The sequence below is a fragment of the Acinonyx jubatus genome, chromosome D3 (assembly GCF_027475565.1).
Source record: "Acinonyx jubatus isolate Ajub_Pintada_27869175 chromosome D3, VMU_Ajub_asm_v1.0, whole genome shotgun sequence".
Lineage (NCBI taxonomy): Eukaryota > Metazoa > Chordata > Mammalia > Carnivora > Felidae > Acinonyx > Acinonyx jubatus.
Window position 1 is genome coordinate 10,824,257 of NC_069392.1, and position 19,623 is coordinate 10,843,879.

A 19,623-nucleotide genomic window follows, 5' to 3' on the forward strand; every position below is an offset into this window, starting at 1 on the left:
GGCTCTGCCCTGACTGCATAGAACCTGCTTGGGATTCTCTTTCTCTGCCCTTCCCCCGCTCCTGCTCTCCCTCCCTCCCTCTCTCTCCTCTCTCTCTCTCTCTCTCTCTCTCAAAATAAATCAATCAACTTTAAAAAGAAAATAGGCAAAACAGACCATCCACTGTAGATCTGTCTACACTAGAGAAGAACCAGGGTACGAAAGCCCCCCCCACCCCCATTTTATCTCCCTTCCTGGATTGTGAGCTCTAGATATTCTCTATGGACATCTGATTGTATGTTTCTTATAGGGACAGAAATAGAGAAACTGGGAAACCAAAATGGTGCCAGAGGATGTGGGATGTGCGGTTGCTTTTCAGGCAGAACACAGGCCTCTTTCCAGAGGCGTCGTCCCTGTCGACAATATTTCCTTGTGTCCCCCTCATCTGTAGTCACCATTCACTTCCGCTCCATCACCACCTACACGAAGGGGAAAATCAGATTAAATCTGTAACTGGTTGACCACCTCCCCCCCCCTCCCCACCCCCCAGCCCAGATCTGCACAGGAGGGAGGGAAGGGGGGATGCAGGGGAGGAGAAAGGAGAGCAAGTTAAGATGTCCTCGCACCCTCTAGCTGCGGCCTCGTCAGCTCTCCTCCGTCCAGGGCCACCAGCCGCTGGCCCCCGTGAGTCCAGTCCTGCCCCCACCCCAAGGTCGGTGGAGAGGAAAAGGAGCGTGCGGGGTTGGGGGGAAAGGCAAGGCAGTGTGGCGGAGACGTGTATTCTCCTCGGTGACACAGTGAGCTCTCTTGCCGGCAAAATGTCCCTTGATCTATTTCCCCTGGTAGTGATTTCAACAACAACAATAACAGAAATCCATCATTTCCGTAGCGGGGAATCGAGGACGGTGGGGGTTTGTTTTTCTTCTAGTGTGGACAGAAAGCTCTTTATTCTCTCCTTGTTTGGGAAGACTTCACGCCAGAGGAGCCCACCCGGGGCCCTGGGAGCGGACCGGGGTGGACGGACAGCAAGAACCACGGAGCCCTGGCTGGACGTCTGACCCGGGGCAAGTCACTTCCTCAGTCTGCCCTTCTCAAAAGTGGGGAGAACCTCCCACCCCCCAGCAAGAGACAGGGAGGCAGACAGCACGAGGCGGCCTTGGGGGTTGAAGATAACGGGCTGACCGTTACCAGTCACGAGACTGATGAGCTCATGCATGTGCAGTAGCTCGCCTAGTGGCTGGGGGGGTATTATAGCTGCAGTTTTAATGTTCTGCACACTTGCCTTGTGCTGGATGTTTGTAGGTTCGTGGCCTTTTGGAACTTCCAGTCAGCCCTGCCGAGTAGGTCCCTCCACATCCGTCTCCCACGGAATAAGACGGAGGTTCAGAGAGGTTAGGTAACTTGCCCAAGGTCACACAGCATGCAGACAGGGATGTCAGGGTTTAAATGCACATCTCTCTGAATCTACGCCTTGTGCCTCTGTCCATTCAGCTCATGATTCTGAAAGCGGGTTTCCTGGACGCTCCCTTTGTTTTAGCGACCCTCCCTGCTGCAGGTGATCCCGCCAAATGCCCGAGTGTGGGAGCCCCTGCACCAGGCTAGCCCGGAAGTGGGGAGACATCATGCCCCCGGTGCAGTAGTCACGATTTTTTTGCACAGGTTATTTCTGTCCATCTGCCGAAGATCAGCCCGACAAGGGAAGCGCACCCAGCCACCCTTGCCTTCCTTGGGCTCAGATCTCTGTCCTCGCCAAAGGAAAGGCTGTGCTCTGGGCTCCGCCGCTTACTAGCCGGGCGTCTCGAGGCAGGTTTTCTGGAAACGGACCCTGAGAGGCAGCTGAGCGAGCATGCAGGTGGTTAACTGGGGGGCCGTCTCCGGACAAACACATGTGACTAAGTGAGGGGAGCAGGGCGGGCAGAGGGAGAAGCCGGGCTGGGCTGCGGTTGCCACGGTGGCCTCGGCCCATTCCAGGGGAGCTCTGGAGCGGAGGTGGCCTTTCAGAGGGGCCCAGATGGGGGCAAAAGGGGCTGGGCCTTTGTACCCCTGCGTCGACCAGTCGTTGCCTTGCTCTGGGGGCCGGGGGGGGGGCGCGCTGAACCCTGAGCGAGCTGCCTCCCTTCAGCTCAGACTCTTGGTTTCGGCTCAGGTCATGATCTCACGGTTCGTGAGTTCGAGCCCCGCGTCAGGCTCCATGCTGACCGTGCAGACCCGGCTGGAGAGTCTCTCTGTCCCCACTTCTCTTTCTGCCCCTCCCCAACTTGTGCATGCACCCCCCCCCCCAAATAAATAAACTTTAAAAAAAAAAAAAATGAAGCCACCACTCCAGCATCCAGGGAACGAGGGTCTGTCTGGAGTCTGGGCGGCATCCGCTGCACCATGGCAACCGCTGCACAGGACGTATGACTTTGCCTCTGTCTCTTCGTCTGTAGAATGGGGATGATGGCACGTCTCTTTTCAGCCTGCCCCCTGGAGTGTTTTGATCGAGTGACAACGGTATGGTGACAGCACCGTTATTTTCTGGCTGTGCTACGCGCCAGGCTGAGCTTTGAGACTTCCCCACGCAGTCACCGGTGACACAGCGAGCCTTTCCGGGCCTCCTTCCAGCCCTGGGAAGTGGGAGCCACAATGCTGCCCGTCTCACAGAGGAGGAACAGAGCCCGGAGAGCTGGAATAGTCTGTCTGCGGGCTCTTGGCCACGAGGGGGTCCAGCTGGGCTGCAGAGACCGCCTCCTCAACCAGTGTACTACCCTGCACCCCTCACCCCAGCATAGACGGCTTGGGTTCAGAGGACGGTACGATGCGAGTGTGAGGGGTAGGGTTGCCCACCTCCCTTGGGGAGTGAGCGGACAATCCTGGGGATCCCTGGTGGCGAAGGCGAAGGCGAAGTTGGCATCCCTGCACATATGAGTCCGGAAATTAACCAAAAGGAAATCAGTAGGGCTTTGGGCCAGGAGACATCTGAGAATTAGGAAACCCCTAGACCAGGAGTCAGCAAATTCGGCCCACGGCCTGTTTTTGTAAATAAAGTTTTATTGGAACGCAGCGATGCCCACTTGTTTGGGTCTTCCACGTCAGGGCCGCGGAGTTGAGTAGTTGCCTCGGAGACTGTATGGGCTGCAAAGCAAAAATATCTGCCATCTGGCCCTTTGCAGAAGAAGTGTGCCGATCCCTGGTCTGGCCGGAAAGCTTTCCAAGAACAGGGTCTGCGGTAGAGGCATGAGTTGGGCTGAAACAGGGAACAAGGTGCTTTGCCACGGCTGAGGCTCGAGAACCCGAGAAGCAAGACTTGCCCTTCCCCGCAGGTAGGTCTTTGCCCAAACCAGGCCCTCTGGCTCTCGTGCCTTCTGTCCGCCAACCTGCCCTCCCCGCCTCCCCGAAGCTCTCTTGCTCACCGCTGTGTTGCCGGGGTCTAGCCAGCGTCTCACAGTGTAGAGACGACCCCGTGCATCTTTGACAAATGAACGCATGATGATTCTGCCAGAGTCATCCTTCGACCTTGGGTGGGTCTCAGCCCCTCTGGGCCTCGGTTTTCACATCTGTAGAAGGACCATGGTCAAGATCCGTTTTCCGGGTCCCGTGCCTGGGAGTCCTCTGAGTGGGGAGGGGCGGGTGGGGCTCGGGGTTCAGGGTCTGATTCAGGAGCCAGGGGGAGCAGGCAGCTTGGTGCGGCCAGGGGAGTCAAGAGAGGAAAAGGAGGAGGCACCAACGAGGACCGGAGTCAAGAGGGAGTGGCGGGGAGAAGACAAAGGGGAAGGGTCCTGAGCCGGGGAGGCAGATGGGAAGGAGTGGCCCCCGGGTGGGATCGCGGGGAGGCACCGGCCACAATCACAGACCCAGCAGCAGCTCGTGATACCACAAGCAGCAATGCAGCTTTCCGAGGAGAATGAGCCTGGGGAGCTAATGAGCTCGGGAGGTGCAAAGGACGCCTTCGCGTTAATTCCTGCTCCCTGGGAGCAGCCGGGGAAGGGAGAGGGGGCCGGGCCGGGCTGGGCAGCTGGGCCCCACTCAGGGGCTCGGCCAGCTGGTCAGCCGCCGGCTGGGGCTTCGAGCCAGGCCCGCGGCTGCTCGCCCACCTCGAGCCCCGCTGCCTCCAGCCTTGGGCAGGGGAAGGAGGGATCACCCTGTGGTCTGGTCCCTGGAACCAACGTTATATGACAGTCGTGCGCTCACCCGGGTGGTGAATCAGTCCAGTGGCTTCCACAAGCTCGCGTCTTTGAGGTTTTATTTTTTTTTTAATACTTTTAAAATCTGAGCATAGTTGCGCGTCTTGGAGCTTTAAAAAATATTCAGCTCCTCGTCATTGTTGGTGATTATAACACCCACCGCGATGAAAATAATAATGGTGGTAACAACAGCTTCCTGTTGTGTCCTGGGGTCCCCGAGCCGCCTGGGAGGTGCACGGGGGCTCCCACATCAGGGGTTTTCATCCTCTGCGACAAAGACTTAATTGACTGGATGCTTCCTGGTTGTCGGGGGCGGACTCATGCGCTACAGGATGCTGAGCAGCACCCCTGGCCTCGTGCTCCCCCGGCCCGGCCAATCGCGACAACAAAGGTCTTCGAGATCGAGATCGCCGGATACCCCCTGGAGTGGGGCGGAAGTGCCCCTGGTGGAGAACCCCTGACTGTGTCCTGCTTTACAGATGGGGAAGCTGAGTTAGGCAGGACGTGTCCCTCCAGGCTTGGGTGTTAAGTGCCAGCTTTGGGCTTCACTCGCCCTTCCCCACCGCCCAGCCGGGTACTAGGATTTGTTAGTTATTTCTCAGAGTTCCAGGCTTTTTCCATGCATGTATTGACAAAATTGGGATCAGGCTGAATGTGCTGTGAGGTGCCTGCTCGTCTCCGTTAACAGCCTAGCACATGGAAGGTTGGGTGAGAAGAACAAGTTGCTGATCAGTACATATAGCATGACACCCTTTGTGTAAACACACACACACACACACACACACACACACACACACACAAATACACGCAGGTATATTTGTGTCTGCAGAGAAACTAACTGTCCAGAAAGATACGCACAGAGTTGTGATCAACAGTCTTCTCTGAGTTTGAAGGGATGGGAGCAGGGAACGGAAGACGTTACGTTTCCACTAGACCCTTCTGGACCGTTTGGAACTTTGCATGGACCGCATTGTTCTTTCTAATTCTAAGGATTGCTAAAATGACACGAAGATCCCCTCTTTGACCGTGAATAGACACCTAGAAGTTGAACTTTTAAATACCGCAAGATGCTCCTTTGCCCGGATGTGCTTTCACGAATCTCACCGTTTCCTCCGGTTGCAGGTTGGCAGTGGTTTCCAGGCATCCCAACTGTATGCAACCCTGTGATGAACACCTCAAGCCAGTGCCTCAGAACGGAAGCCTGGGGCATAGACTCCTAGGGTTTCCCCTTGACTCAGCCCCACGGGGAGCACTTGATAGCATCATCTCATTGAATCTTCTTAGCAACACCCTCGGGTGGACATTATCATGGTTCCCATTGTGCAGTGCGGAACATGGGACACCAAGAGGCCCGGTGATCTGCTCCAGGTCCCACAGGGAGGGAGCAAGGATTAGAGAAGCATTAAAGAAACACTGGCTCTCAATGAAGACTTTCTCCCTTACGTGAGTCAAGGGCTTGGAAGCAAATAGAAGAGGCGATAACCCTCTGTGGGTTGGATTTTCAAAGTTAACGTGCACCAGAATCACGTGGGGATGGCGGAAGGCAGCTCCTGTGGAGGTTACAGAGAGGCGGCAAGGAGGGAGGTGGCGTTCGCTCCCACAGGACAGGACCAGGGATACTTGTGACGGGTGTTCTGTCCCTTGACAGAAAAATACACAGACAAATGAGCAGAAACGAGAAGAGAACACGGAGGAAACAAACCTGCTGAAATCTGAATCAGGTGGGCCGATCCGTGCCCTGGCTGTGATTTGTACCATTGTTCTCCAAGACGCTGCCCTCGGGGGGGACCTGGATGAAGGGTGAGCGGGATCTCCCTGTGTTCTTTCTACAACCGCATGCGAATCTAACGTACCTCAAGATAAGAAGTTTGAAAAAAAAGTCCCCTGTCCTGAGCTAGGAGGTCTGGGGTAAACTGAGGCCCTGCATTCCTAAGGAGTTTGCAAGGGGTGCTGCTGGCCACGACCGCACAGAGCCTGATGCTACGCCGCTCGCTATGGTGGCCCGTGGTCGTAGGTCATTATCCAGCACCCGAAATGTGGCCCATCTGGCTCGAGGGGCACTGTGTGTTCGAAAGAGTGGGTTTCAAAGACGGTGTGAAGAAGAGGAGGTCAAATATTTCATTAAGAGCCTAAAGAATTTATTGTATGTTGAGATGGCATTTTGGAGCCGTTGGATTGAATAGAGTGGACGATTCAATTGAGTTTTACCTGTTCCTTTTTACTTGTGAAGGATGAGACTCTTGGAAAATTTTGAATTATGTCTGTGGCTTGTATTATATTGCTCTTGGGCACAGCTCTGGGCCCGTGGGTGGGAGGAGGGTGGCATCCAGGGAAGTGGTCACGTGAGGCAGTCAACAAACACAAGCTGGACGGATGTCGTGTGAGGAGGTGAGCCAAGCGGCCGTGGACCGTGACCTCGTGGAGCTCGTGGCTTAGAAAGGAAAAACTGGCCGTTGTGTGAGGTCCTGAAAGCCGGGGAGAGGGGCTTTCAAGGAGGAAGCACAGGGCAACGAGGAGTCAGGAGCTGTGCCGATATTACCCCTGCCTTGGCAACCCGGAGGCAGACGATGTGGTCGGAGGATGCGGCCGATCGTCTCCTCTGGGCTGGCCATCGGGCTGACTGCCTGTACCACTGAAGAGCCAGCCAGGCGAGGCCACGGGGTAGGTAGTGACACGAGCCCCACGTTACAGCTGCAAGAGAGAGGCCCAGAGAGGTGAAGGGGGCTCCCTGAGGCTGCACGGCCACAGAGTGTCTGAACGGGGATTTGAACCCAGCTCCGCCTGCGTGGCCTCGCTGGAGAGCAGAGTTACTGCGCTGTGGCCTGCAGGCCATGGCTGCAGGACTCTCGCCCACGCCAGCCCTCCGGAGAGCGGAAGGGGGCTCTGCTATTCCTCCTCCCCGGGGCACCTTGGCTGCCGCCCTCCCCAGCTGGTGTCGCTGGAAAATTCGATGCTTTCCCATCCTTCATCTTCAGCCCCAATGGTGTCCTCACGGCCCCTGTGGATGCTGGTTCTTGGAGTGGGGGTGGCCCCGCCAGCACCGGAGGGACTCATCTCTGTGGCCAGAGCAAAGTTAGAGCCGAAGTCACTTCCGCCCCCCCCCCCCCCCCCCCGCCGTGGTCCCCAAGCTCCCCTCCAGCTTCGGCGCAATTTAATGTCTCACCGAGCTGTCCCTATTTGACAAACAGGTGATTTTGCTAATGAGGAATAAATGAGATCCACAGGATGAGAGAGGGTGTGCGGCAGCTGGCGTGAGGGCAAGATGTGCCGAGTTTATTAAAATAATATCTGGCCACATGCTCGGGGCTCAGGGTCCAGGCTGGAGGAGCGACTCGCTTTTCTCTCCTCCACCCTCTGCTGCTCCCTAAGCCACGCTCGCCCCTGTCCCCTCCCAGCTTCCGGAAGGCGCCTATCCCCAATCCCGGCTGGCTGTGCCCGAGCGGACCCTGGCAAGGGTGCCCGCTCCTGCGGGAGGCGGGGGAGGGGGGCAGCGGGGCGACGGGGCTGACGGATGGCCGGGTGTGCGAGCGTGCGCGTGGGGGTGTGTGAGGGCGGGTGTGACTGCGTGTGGGGGGCTGAGCGGGAGAGGCTCGTCAAACGGGAAGAACAGGAGGGAGAGGGCAGAAGAGCTGGCGTTTGATGAGGAGGGTGGGCAGGGGAGGGGAGGGAGGGCTGGGGGTGGGAGATCGGAGGGGGAGAGACAGAGGAGTAAACACACAGGAAGGCGGAGGGAGGGCCCCTCACAGAGAGAAAGAAGAGGTGCAAAGAGAGATGAAGACACGCCCAGAGGTAGCAGCCAGACTGGAACAGGGGGGAGGAGGGAGGGCGGGAGAGATTTAGAATCTCAGAGATAGACACACACAGGAGGGAGACTAGCCCTGGCAACTGTCCTGAAGGCAGGGCAAGCGGGGGAGGGGGAAGGAATCTAGGAGCCGGGCCCAGGCGGAGGGAGGGGGGAAGGAGACACGCGGAGTGGGGAGAGCGTGTGGGGGGAGGAGGGGAGGTGGGCGGGTGGCCGTGGAAGCACAGGAGCTCGGAGCTCTGGGTTCCCGGATGGCTGCTCGAGCACCTGCCACCATGTGACCTGGGCTGGGCGTCCGCCCTCTCTGGCCTTGTTTTCCCCCAGCTGCCCCATGGAGGATGAGGGGTTGAACTTGACCCCTGGTACAGAGGTCCTTCCTTCGCTACTGCTGGATGAGAAGGGCTGAGGCGGGAGAAGAAGGGGTCACACGCAGGGGTGACGGTCCCTCTTCTAAGGCCGGGACCAGAAGAGAAAATGGGACACCAGCCTCCCAGGTGCAGCCTGGCCCTGGTGGCCTTGCGTGGTGGCCCTCCAAGGACAGGAACCGGAGCGAGTGCAGGGTCTGGAGCAGAGGAAGTGGTGTTGAGGCAAGAAGGTGGATGGAGGACCGAGAGGGGGACACAGGCACATCCTGCCTTTCCCGTCTCCTTCCGTCCTCTTGTCCCCTGGTCCTGTTCCCTCTGTGGGGAACACCCTCTCGCCCGTCCCCCCACCAGCTCTAGGACACCTCCTTCTGTGCACCACCTCCTGTCCCCCCCTCCTCAGAGCCCGGGGAGAAGCCAGAGGAAAGGAAGAGGGCATCCTGGAAGGCTTCCCAGAGGAGGTGAGGCCTGGAAGTGAGTTCCCAGTGAGGTCTTGGCTCTTGTCCTTGAGTCAGGTGCCACTATGGGAGTTTGTGTCCCATGTGGCCATGACTCCATTTACTTAACACTGTTCTTCGAATCAGCTTACTCTTTGCGTTTAAACAAGTGCATTCAGGAAAAAAAACGTGCATCACAGTATAATCATCTTGGCACAGGACAAGAGGGACAGGAGCCCTGGGGGCCCCAGATGGGGGCCTGGGCCAAGGCAGGGAGGAGGGACACGAGGAAGGAGGCAGACAGATCTGAGGGTGCTGTGAATGCTGGGGGAGAAGGGCGGGCTCTGTATGGGAGGCAATAGGGAGCCAGAGAAGGTTGGGAGAGGCACACCGAAGCATGTCCGGGGTGGCAGGTCTCATGGGGGCCCACCCTGCACACCTGTCAGTCCTCTCTACCCACTGTCACTGCCGTCACCACCCTCTTGCATTCTGTTTCTGCCACCGGCTGTGCCCTTTCCCTTTCAAAGGCCATTTCGTCTGTCTCTTTTTAAATCTGTCATTTCCCCTCTGGGTTCTAGCGCCTGCCTGGCCCTTCCCCCACCAGGCAGGCTGCGCCCCGGGACCGAATTCTGCGGCTCCCTCCCCGCCCTGCCTCTGCAGCTCCCCTCCAAGGCTGCCGGGAGCCCAGGGCACCGCACACAGTGGGTCTTCAGGAGTGGTTGGACGGGTCTGTGCCCTGGCTCTTTCCTGCTGCTGCTGCACGGTTCCCCCCCAAGAAGGGCGCCCTGCCCGGTGTGGAGGGGAGAGAGGCAAACCACACTCTGGGCCCTCCACGCCTCCCCCCTCCCCTCCCCCCTTCCTGACAGTCTTCCTGTCGGGCTGTCTTCCTTCCCATCCATCATTTCCTCTTTTTCGCTCCCTCCTCCAGTCCCACACCCCCATCACTCATGCTCAGGCAGAGCTACACCACCCCCCCCCCAAGCTCCAACAGTCCCCAAAGCAAACGGCCCTGCTCCCCGCACTCCTGGGTGAGCCCCCCTGATGGGGAGGGAGGCCGCAGAGACCTGAGATGGGTGGCGATTGCGGGACGTGCTTAGAGCTCAGTTAATAGCCCAGAAGCCACACAGACACCCGCCTCACCTGGCCCTCCTCTCCCCCACCTCCAGCCACTAGGCCCAGGATGCAGGGAAGGAGGAGCGTGTTCTCCTGAGATCTCCCGTCACAAGGGAGGACCCAACACTCGCCTTTAGGAATGATGCTCGAAGTTATGCCATGATGCTGCATGCTAAGGGTTTATCCCTGTTTAGATCTTTACAAAGCAATTTCTAAAACTCTAACACAGAAGGATCCAGACCACAACACCCACAGGTAGAAAACAGAAGGGAAAGAAATAAACTCTGATATTAATAGTGGCTGTCTTTCAGTGGTGGGCCTCTGGGTAAAACATATATTTTTGCCTCCTTTTCGGTGTTTTCCACATGTTTCTTAACCAGCATCTTTACATCAACTCATTGTTTTCAAATGGCTGTGTTTGTCCAGGCGTCTGCGTATGCATTTAACCTATCATTCGCTGATTTAATAGCGCTATTGGGAAAGTGCTGTATTCTCACATTTAAATTTTATTTATTTTTTGAGTAGGTAATACATTCACACGGCTTAGAATTCAAAAGGTACCCCAAAAAGGTATGAAGTGGAACTCCTACCCCTGTCCCCATCGTCCCCGGCCACCTGGCTCCCCTTTTGGAGAGAAAAGATAGCCCCTGTCCTCACGTGTGTTTCTAGACACAGTATCTTGTTAGAAAATTGGGAAACAGACACATACTAAACAATTTTTAATGTTTATTTATTTTTGAGAGACACACACACACACACACACACACACAGAGTGTGAGCGGGGGAGGGTCAGAGAGAGAGGGAGACACAGAATCTGAAGCAGGCTCCAGGCTCCAAGCCCTCAGCACAGAGCCTGATGTGGGCCTCGAACTCACGAACGAGTGAGATCAGACCCGAGCCGAAGTCAGACGCTTAATCGACCGAACCACCCAGGTGCCCCAGGAAACAGACATATATTTTTAAGGAAAGAGATGATCGATTTTCTTTTCTGCTCAACTCAGTCCTCCACCGAAGGCTGGCATTTTCCCGGCCTGGGGCAGGTGGTCTCTCTGACTCTAGAATGGAATGCTCTAGAACTTTTCCCTGGCAGCCCTCCTGACCTCTCATGCTGGCCAAGTTCTCAAGAACCCCTTTCCCTTTTCAAACAATCTATTATTCCTGATTAGCAATGCAATGCAAATGAAAATGTTACGGGAACATGTAATATAGAACATCACTCTAATGCCACCCTCAGACATAACCAGTGGGAATCTGTGGGTTAATATTTCTGCAGCGTTTTCTTTTTCAGGTGTCTATTTTTAAAAAGTAGAGTTGGACCGAGCAGCGTTGTGGCATTTTCCAATTTTTCACTTAATTTATCTTCACTTAATGTATCTGCCCATGCCAGTACAGAGAGATATTCCTCAGTAAGAATATCCGTTTTGGGGAGGTGCTTTGGTGTAAGAGAAGGAAAACCCCGTGTGCTCTGATGTCCCTTATTTTCAAGGGGGCTAGGACTGGTGAAGTCTAGGTGGGGAATGTCAGCCAAGCAAGGGGACTCAAGGTACCTGATGCTTTGCCTGGAAGGAAGGAAACGCAGAGGTTCCTAGAGCAGAGCAGAAATGACAAAGGGCTGCCTTGATCTAACCCATGGCACCTGTGATCCAGGCTTGCGCTGGCTCAGTATTAGCTGGCGAGGGCCTGCGGAAACCACTTGGCTCACCTTCCTGAACTTTCTGTAGGCTCTCAAGATGTCAGAGCTGGCCGGGAGCCGGGAAGTCCCAAGATGAACACAGCCTTGGAGCCAGGAGGTCTGACCTGGTTACAGCCTGGTGGGACTCGTGATGCCTCCCGTTCCCCATCAGCAGGAGTTGAGGGTGGGGTGGATGTTAGCTCAGTAGACACCAGGTGATGTGCCATATTCTTTTCATTTGGTGACCTCAACTTACCCCAGAGCAACCCTGCATGGTAAGTGCTGCTATTACCCCCATCCTACAGAAGAAGAACCAAAACTTAACGAGAGGAGACAATGTCCCTGAGTTCACCCAAATGATGAAGGCAGGAGCCAGGATCCGAACTCAGGGCTGTCGACTCTTGACCTCGCCTCTCTAAGGACCCGATGGCCTAAGATTCCATGCCTTATGCTGACTTCTCTACAAGGACAACCCCGGGGGATTGTGAGGGTGACTTCAGTGGGCTTGGGTCTGACTTTCTCTACATTTGGGCTTCTTGTCTTTCTTTATATTCCTCTGACACCCTTGAGCTGGAGGAGACTGGGTTTGAGTCTTGCTCATCCTTGTGTCCCTAGCACCTGGGACATCGCTCTGTACATGGAAGCTCTCAAGAAATATTTGCTGAATGGTTTTAAATGGAAGTCATTCATCAAGCAACTTTTGAACTCTGGTTATATTTTGGGCACTGTCCTAGGTGTTAGGGACAAGGAGATAAGTAATAATACTGAGTAATAATGCTGGTATCCTCTGTCATGTGCTGGGTAGTTTGTTAAGAGTAGGGGTGCATACACATATAATGTCAACCTGTTCAGTACCAACTTCAAAGCAACACTAATATAGTCCCAAATTCTATAGGAAAGAAGAGCTCAGAGAAGTCAAGAGCTCGCCTAAGGGCACACAGCTTAGAAATAGTGGTGCTGGGCTTTGAAGATGGGTCTGTCAAGTTCCAAGGTGCGTTTTGTCACTAAACTGTAGTCTTTCCCTCCAGTCTCTGACCTCATGGTACTCGCACAGTAGATAGGATATGTGTGCAAATAACTAGAATAAAAGATAGGAGGGGGTAGTTACCTTTGGAGAACTACAGTGAACGAGTGGATTATACAAGTTGTGTGACCTTTAGAGGATGGAGAGAGGGCCCATTTGTGGTTGGGGGAACAAGAGGGGTTTTATAGAAACACAGTGGCACTTGCACTGGGCATTGGGAACTAGGTGGGATTTGTCTCTGCAGAAAATGCAAGAAGATCAAGGTGAGGTAAAGGTCCAGAGTCGGGAAACCACAGAGCGCAGGTGCAAGGAACAGAACAGGTGAGTTTTCTTGGAACATCGGATGTAAAAGGGGAGGGGAGAAGAAGCCATCATGATTTGCACATAATGTGTCTTGTTAATTAGTTCGTTGGCTGCTTCTTTTGCATTTTTAAGGGAGACAGTCATATTACATACATACATAATGACAAACTTGTTTCTTCCTCCCCCGACATTAAACTTTAATTTTTTTTCTTGTCTTATTACGTTGGCTACACCTGAGGTCTAAGGTTGGGTAGCGGTGATGACCCTGGATAACTTTATCTCAGTCCCGAGTTGAAAGGGGGGGTCTTTTTAATATTTCATCGATAAGGATGTGGCTTGATGAGTTTTTTTTTTTTATCAGAAATGGAAGTTGAGATCAATCATATGTGTTGCTTTTAGATGTGACGCTTAATCGTATGTGACGCCTTCAGATTCTCTTGGACTCCCCTGCTTCCCAGACTTCAGCTGTTTGCTCTGCTCCAGCCACCACGGCGGCCAAGAGATTCCACGTGGGCCTGTGCGATTCTGCTGCCCAACACCGATCAGCTACGAGCCCAGAGTCTCTGGCTTCTCTGGCCATTTCTGGACTTAGGACAAAGACCACACGATAGGGCATGGGTTCCCAAGAAGCTGCCAATGGCTTTCACGAGGCAACTCGAAATGCAGGAGAACGAATCCGGGAGGGGAACTTTGGCCAATGGGAAACGGAAGCTGAGGAGGGAGCTGGGCTGATGGATCCCATCTTTCCTCCTCTGATAGACTGCCCAGAGGCATGTCCATCTGGAGGCTCCCTGAGGGCTGAGCAGCCCCGCTGGCCAATCACTTGCTGTGCTTTTCCAAGAAACAGTGAGCCGCGTGACAACTCACCGCACCTCGTCCTCTCCTGCCTCAGTCCCCGCTTCCCTCACGCTCCCTGCCCTGGCTTTGCACCTTCTAGCTAGCTCCTTTCTCTTTTCTGGAGCCTGGGTGAGGGCATGTTTCGTACACCGTTTCAGCATTTACGGAGACACCCACGCCACGTTCCGTCAATCGGTTAACGGCGTGAATCCCATGGCTACTTTGTCTGAAACGGGTTTGCATCCCTGGCATAAACCCTACTGGGCAGCTGGGTCTTTTCGTAGGTGTGTGAAGGTTTCTGCTCCACGCTGCTGTGTACCTTGCGTGTGGCTGCGTGTCCACACCTGGGTACACAGGTAACGCGGCCTCTTGCGGCCGGGCCCCGCGAAGCCACCTCTCTCAGCCTCCAGCTGTGTCTCTCCTCCGCGGATGAAGGCAGGCAGGCTGGCAGGTAGAGATGATGGAGGTGCTGGCAGCGGGTCTGAGGGGAGCTGGGAGGGGAGAGAGTGCAGAGAGGGAGGTAATTAGGAACCAGGCGGTATCACAAATCTCCCAGCCGCGCTGACACCCAGGGAGAGTGATCACACACTCGGAGTCAGCCCAGACAAGTGTGAAAGCCCTTCACTCCATCCCTAGGAAGAAGGAGGAAAGGAGAGACGCGGACCGGGCAGCCGGATGACAGCCCCGCCCCCAGCACACCCACCAAGACAGCCATGACGTCACCTTCACACTCCCCCTCCCTCAGCCAAGACCCGGGTCAGGGAGCTGTGATTCAAAGGTATGGAGGGGGCAGCGGAGGGCCCTGCAAGACGAGAGAGAGGTCTTGGGAGGCTGTGCCCCGGAGAAGGAAGGTGAGGAGAGCCTTCATCATGGCATCCAATCAAGGCCAGGCGGATCTTCGCAAGCCCTCAACAAGCACAGACTGCCCCCCGTCAGAGGTGGCAAGGCGTGCTTCCCGCACTTGAAAAATTGGTCCCCAAGGAAAGTGGGAATTAACACCGGTGGCAAGACGCCCGCGTATGTGTTTTTTCTCAACGGTCCTGCCATTTGCTTGATGAAGAAATGGAGGCTCAGAGAGGCTGAGGCCTTGGCCCAAGGACACACAGCTACCAAGCGGGGGAGTGAGACCTGCCTACTTAGGAAGTCCTAGCCTCCACCACACCATCCGCCTGCTCCCCTGGAACGGAAGGAGGAGCCCTGTCGATATGGGATAGTTCTTGGAGGCATAGGGGTGTCAGAGGCAGGGAGACGGGCAAATTGCCCTTCGGGTCCCAAAACAGATAGAGGATTATGACCTCTGCCCCCACCCCTGGCACCCCCTGGGCAAGCTTTGGCTCTGCCAAGGATGTCCGAGAGAGAAATCTTTCTGGGTCAGTGACTTTGGGTCCGTGGGAATTCCAGAACTAGGGATGCTTGCTCTTCCTCTTGCTCTTCCTCTGGTCATCACACCTGGCAAGGTGGCCCGAGGGAGCAAACTTCACTGGCCCTGGCACACGGCCCCCGTGGGTGAATCAGGTTTGCACTATCATTTTCTCCTCAGGCCCACCTCCTCCCTGGAGTGGACGCTGGGGGTCGGTAAGGAGGCGAAAACCGGGTCGGTGGGGTCGACACACATGGAGGGCTCCCAGCCTCTCTCCGATCTCCTCTCCGAGCACTCTTCCCCCTGTTCACTCTGTTCCCAGAACATTCTAGAATGTCTCCTGACTTGGCGCCTGGGTTCCTGCTGTTCCCTCCTCGTAGAACACTATTAGTTTTAAATCTTTCCTTGTCTGTTTTCTCTTCCACGAGTTCCCAGGTCAAATATCACCCTCTCAAAGAGCACCTCCCTGACCAAAGTAGCCTTCTATTACCCTTTCTTCCTCCACAGCATTTATTGCTAAACTCTGTAAACAAGTTGACAAAAAAATAAGCACAATAATTTTCGCCTCCTCCTCCTCCCTTTCCCTGCCATTATGTGGTAGATTTCACAAGAGCTGAGACCTTGCTTGCCTTGATCATTGCCAAGGTGGGGGCTTGACACACAGCAGGTGCACAACAAAAGTATCTGTTGAATAAGTGACTCATTGAATTAACGAATGGAGACACACACGGGCTCTGGAGCCAGTAAACTCTGGAGTCAAATCCCAGCTCTGCTACGTATTAGCTACATGATCTTGGGCAAGTTACTTAACACCCCTGTGCCTCAGTTTCCCTACTTTTAAAAAGGGGGTGACAGCAGTCCCTTCTTCATGAGGCTGCTGGGCGCGTTCCACGAGACAATGTAGAGCGCCCCATACATTCCACTGATCATCCGTTAACTACCTTACCAAGGAGGAGAGTAGGGCCCGGAGAAGGGTGGCTGGTCCTGGGTCCCAAAGTGCACCAGTGGGATTGCAGCTTAAACAGCCTGACTCCTGGCATCGCTTTCTTGAGGAGTTGGAACTCGATTCAGTAGGATCTGGCAGATGGATGGGTGTGCCCCTCGAGGAACTCACACCTGTGCTCCAGGAAGCAGGGGCAGGGATCGCTCATAGCAACTCTGTAAGACAAACAGGACACCCTCTAAAGACCCTGCAAATCTGAATGAATGAGGGCTCCGCACAGACCTAGAGGGTCACACAAACTTGGCCTACGTAAGAAGGGCAAGTTCCAGAAGGACATGTGCAGTGGTCAGTGGTTCCCCATGGGGGGGGCAATTTTGCCTCTCCACCCCCCACGGGCACATTGCACAATGTCTGGGGACTTTTTTGGTTGTCACCACTTGGGGGGGGGCGCTATTCGTATTTAGCGGGCAGAAGCCAGGGAAGCAATTCAACATCCTCCCATTTACAGGACAGCCATCCTCACTCAAAGAACGATCTGGCCCCAAATGCCAGGAGAGCCAAAGCTGAGAGACCCTGCAGCGGATAATGCCATTTCTAGAAGGCTCAAGGGTACATTAAATAAACTATAGGCTGTTTAGGGATCTATACATTTTTAGCAAAAGCATAAGGAAATAAACGCATTCCACCAGATTGGGTTTTCCATGAGAACAAGATTTTGGGGGAGAGGGGTCTCCACAGTGTTAGATGCTCCATGATTATGTTACATGCATGAAATAATGAGCAATGAACACTAATTTTAGGACAGTGATATTTCAGGGTGGGATGGGGATTTTTTTTTTTTTTTTACTAAGTCCTGAATATTTCATAATAAAAAAGTCCCCTGTGGGGACCCAAAGAAACAGTGCATCCTGCCTGCCTTTAAGGACAAACTCATCTCAGATCTGGGCTCTCACACTCACTAGCTTTATGACATGGGCACGCTGCTGGTTTGGGGTCTAAATTTCCTGATCTGCAAGCTGAGGTCCTACCTCCTGTATTTACCACTCAGGGCCACAGCAGAGCCCCAAGGAGATGCCAGCTGGAAAAACACTTGGCAAGGTCTGGGAAGGAGGTCTCTCTAGCACACGCAATCCCCCTCCCCCACCAGCTCTAGCTCTTTGGAGAGAGCACTGAATCTTCAGTGGAGTCCTAGCAGGTGCATGGACACCACACGCATGTGAATGGGCTCAAAAAACTGCTAAGGAGGAATTTTTCTAAATTTTGGACAGAAGGCAGCCAGCAGTGGGGGAGGGGGTTAGAGGCAAGCAAGGCTGAGCATTTATTTATCTATCATCTATCTATCTCTCTATCTATCTATCTATCTATCTATCTAAATGTTTATTTATTTTTTGAGAGAGACAGAGCGTGAGTGAGTTAGGGGCAGAGAGAGAGGGAGACACAGATCCGAAGCAGGGTCCAGGCTCGGAGCTGTCAGCACAGCTCGAACCCACAAACCACGAGATCATGACCCAAGCTGAAGTCGGATGCTTAACCAACGGAGCCACCCGGGCGCCCCAAGGCTGAGCATTTATATGTGCATGTGAGGATGTGCGCGTGTGTATGTGTGACTATCAGGGACTACGTGTGTGTGCGCCTGGGTCTAGGCATGTGTGCGAGGGTGCATGGGAGCTTGTGTGCGGTCTACGTGCACGTAGGTGTCTGCATGATCATTCTGATGACGGTGTGTGCTGTGTGTGTGTGTGTGTGTGAGTGGATGTGCATGCATCTTTGGTGTGTGATTGTGTACGCATATGTTGTGCGTGGTTCTGTGCGTGGGAATGGAAATGGATGGATGAGTGCATACACATTTGTGTTTGTGTACAAGTCCTCATCAGACACATGTGTGTGCATGTGAATGTGGACCAGTGTATACGTATTTGTGATTGTGTGCATGTAAATGTCTATATTCTTCTACGGATAGGTGTCTCAGTCTTCCTGCCTCTCTCCCTTTCTTCCACCTCTCTCCATCTCCCTTTTGCTCAGGTGTCCAGGCCTAGGAATGGTGGGGCCTCCCTGCTTCCCCGGCTTTGGGTACTCCCAGCAGGTGGGAGGCAGCTCTGGACAGACTCCTAGCAGGTGAAATATCCCTCTCCAGCCCCTACTGAGCCCCAGCCAGAAAGGAATTCCCTGCAGGCTCTTCCCTAATCCCCCACTGGGTCCCTCCCCCACTCACCTCTCCACATCTCCCAGGACAAAGGACCCTTTTGGTTCTGTATTCACGGGTGGTCACATTCCTCACAGCTTGACTCAGAATGGGGTGGGGGGAGGCAGCAACGTTTCTGGGGGGGGGAGAGTTGGGCAATCTCTATTAGTCTTGGTTTCCTCCCCTGAGAAATGGGGGAAGACACTGCAGAAAAATCAGCAGGCAAACCTATATTGCCATTGTGGTTACGTTTTATCAACCTCCTCCTTTGGCCAACTCAGGATATGTTTACTGAGAACCTACTCTGTGCCAGCTTCTCCACTAGGGACTGAAAACCTGAGATGAACGAAAGGCATTTCTCCATCTCGGGGAGTACATGATGGCATTGGAAGAGAGAGGGAACCACCGAGAAACAGGTCACTAGAATCCTAGATTGGACATGTTACCAGGAGGCAGGTGGAGGATTAAACACCTTGCCACAGCTCCAACTTACGTGACTGATTAAAGTCAACGTTTCTTAGCATGTCATTCGAGGCCCCTTATGACGGAGGGAGGCACAACTGGGGAGGCTTTCTGGAGGTGCAGGTGTGTGAGAGAGAATCGGACCGTGACAAACAGGTATTTGGGTAAGTGGAGAGGGAAGGAGGGGCCTTCTGGAAGACAGATCGCGGCTTAAGAAAAGAGTGTGGCTGCTGGACCTTGCAGTCTGGCTGGTCCACGAGAGATGGGGTTGGCCTGGTGACAGATCCCATGTATTGATGTCCGTGCCCGGGTGGGGGATGTTCCAGTTGACAACGTGACTTCACCCCTGTTACTTCACCTTTTCCTTGATCCAGTGAGGCGTGTGCCCATCTGGAGAATGAAGAGAGGGAAGAAACGGGAAAAAGTGGTAACTCAACTGGGATGAGCCAAGCCTTGGCGCCCCTGTATGGGGAAACACTTGGTGAATACCTCGAGACCCCAAGGCTGGAAGGTATCTCTGGGGATGGCAGGTTCCTGCTTTGTTTATAAGTGCTTATGTTTTGACTTTATCATCAAATAAATGTTACCACTAGGGACACACTTACGTTCCTGGCTCCCCCATTTATCTGGTCACCCATCCATCCACCCCACTATCCATCTTCCTATTCACCATTACTATACATCCACTCGTCTATCCACTCACCTTTTCACCCACCGGCCCACCCATCCATCTACCCACCCAACCGCCCACCCACACATACCGTCACCCATTCATCTCTGTACCTACTATCCACCCATTCATAATCTGCCTATTCATCTTTTGTCTGCCTGTCCATCCATACGCTTCTCTGTCGATGCGTTCCTATCCATTCACCTACCCATTTATCCATTCGTCTACACATCCGTCCAATTACCAATCACCCCTGTACTATCCACCCATCTGTTTGTGCAACCAATCACCCATCCATCCAAACATTCAACTGA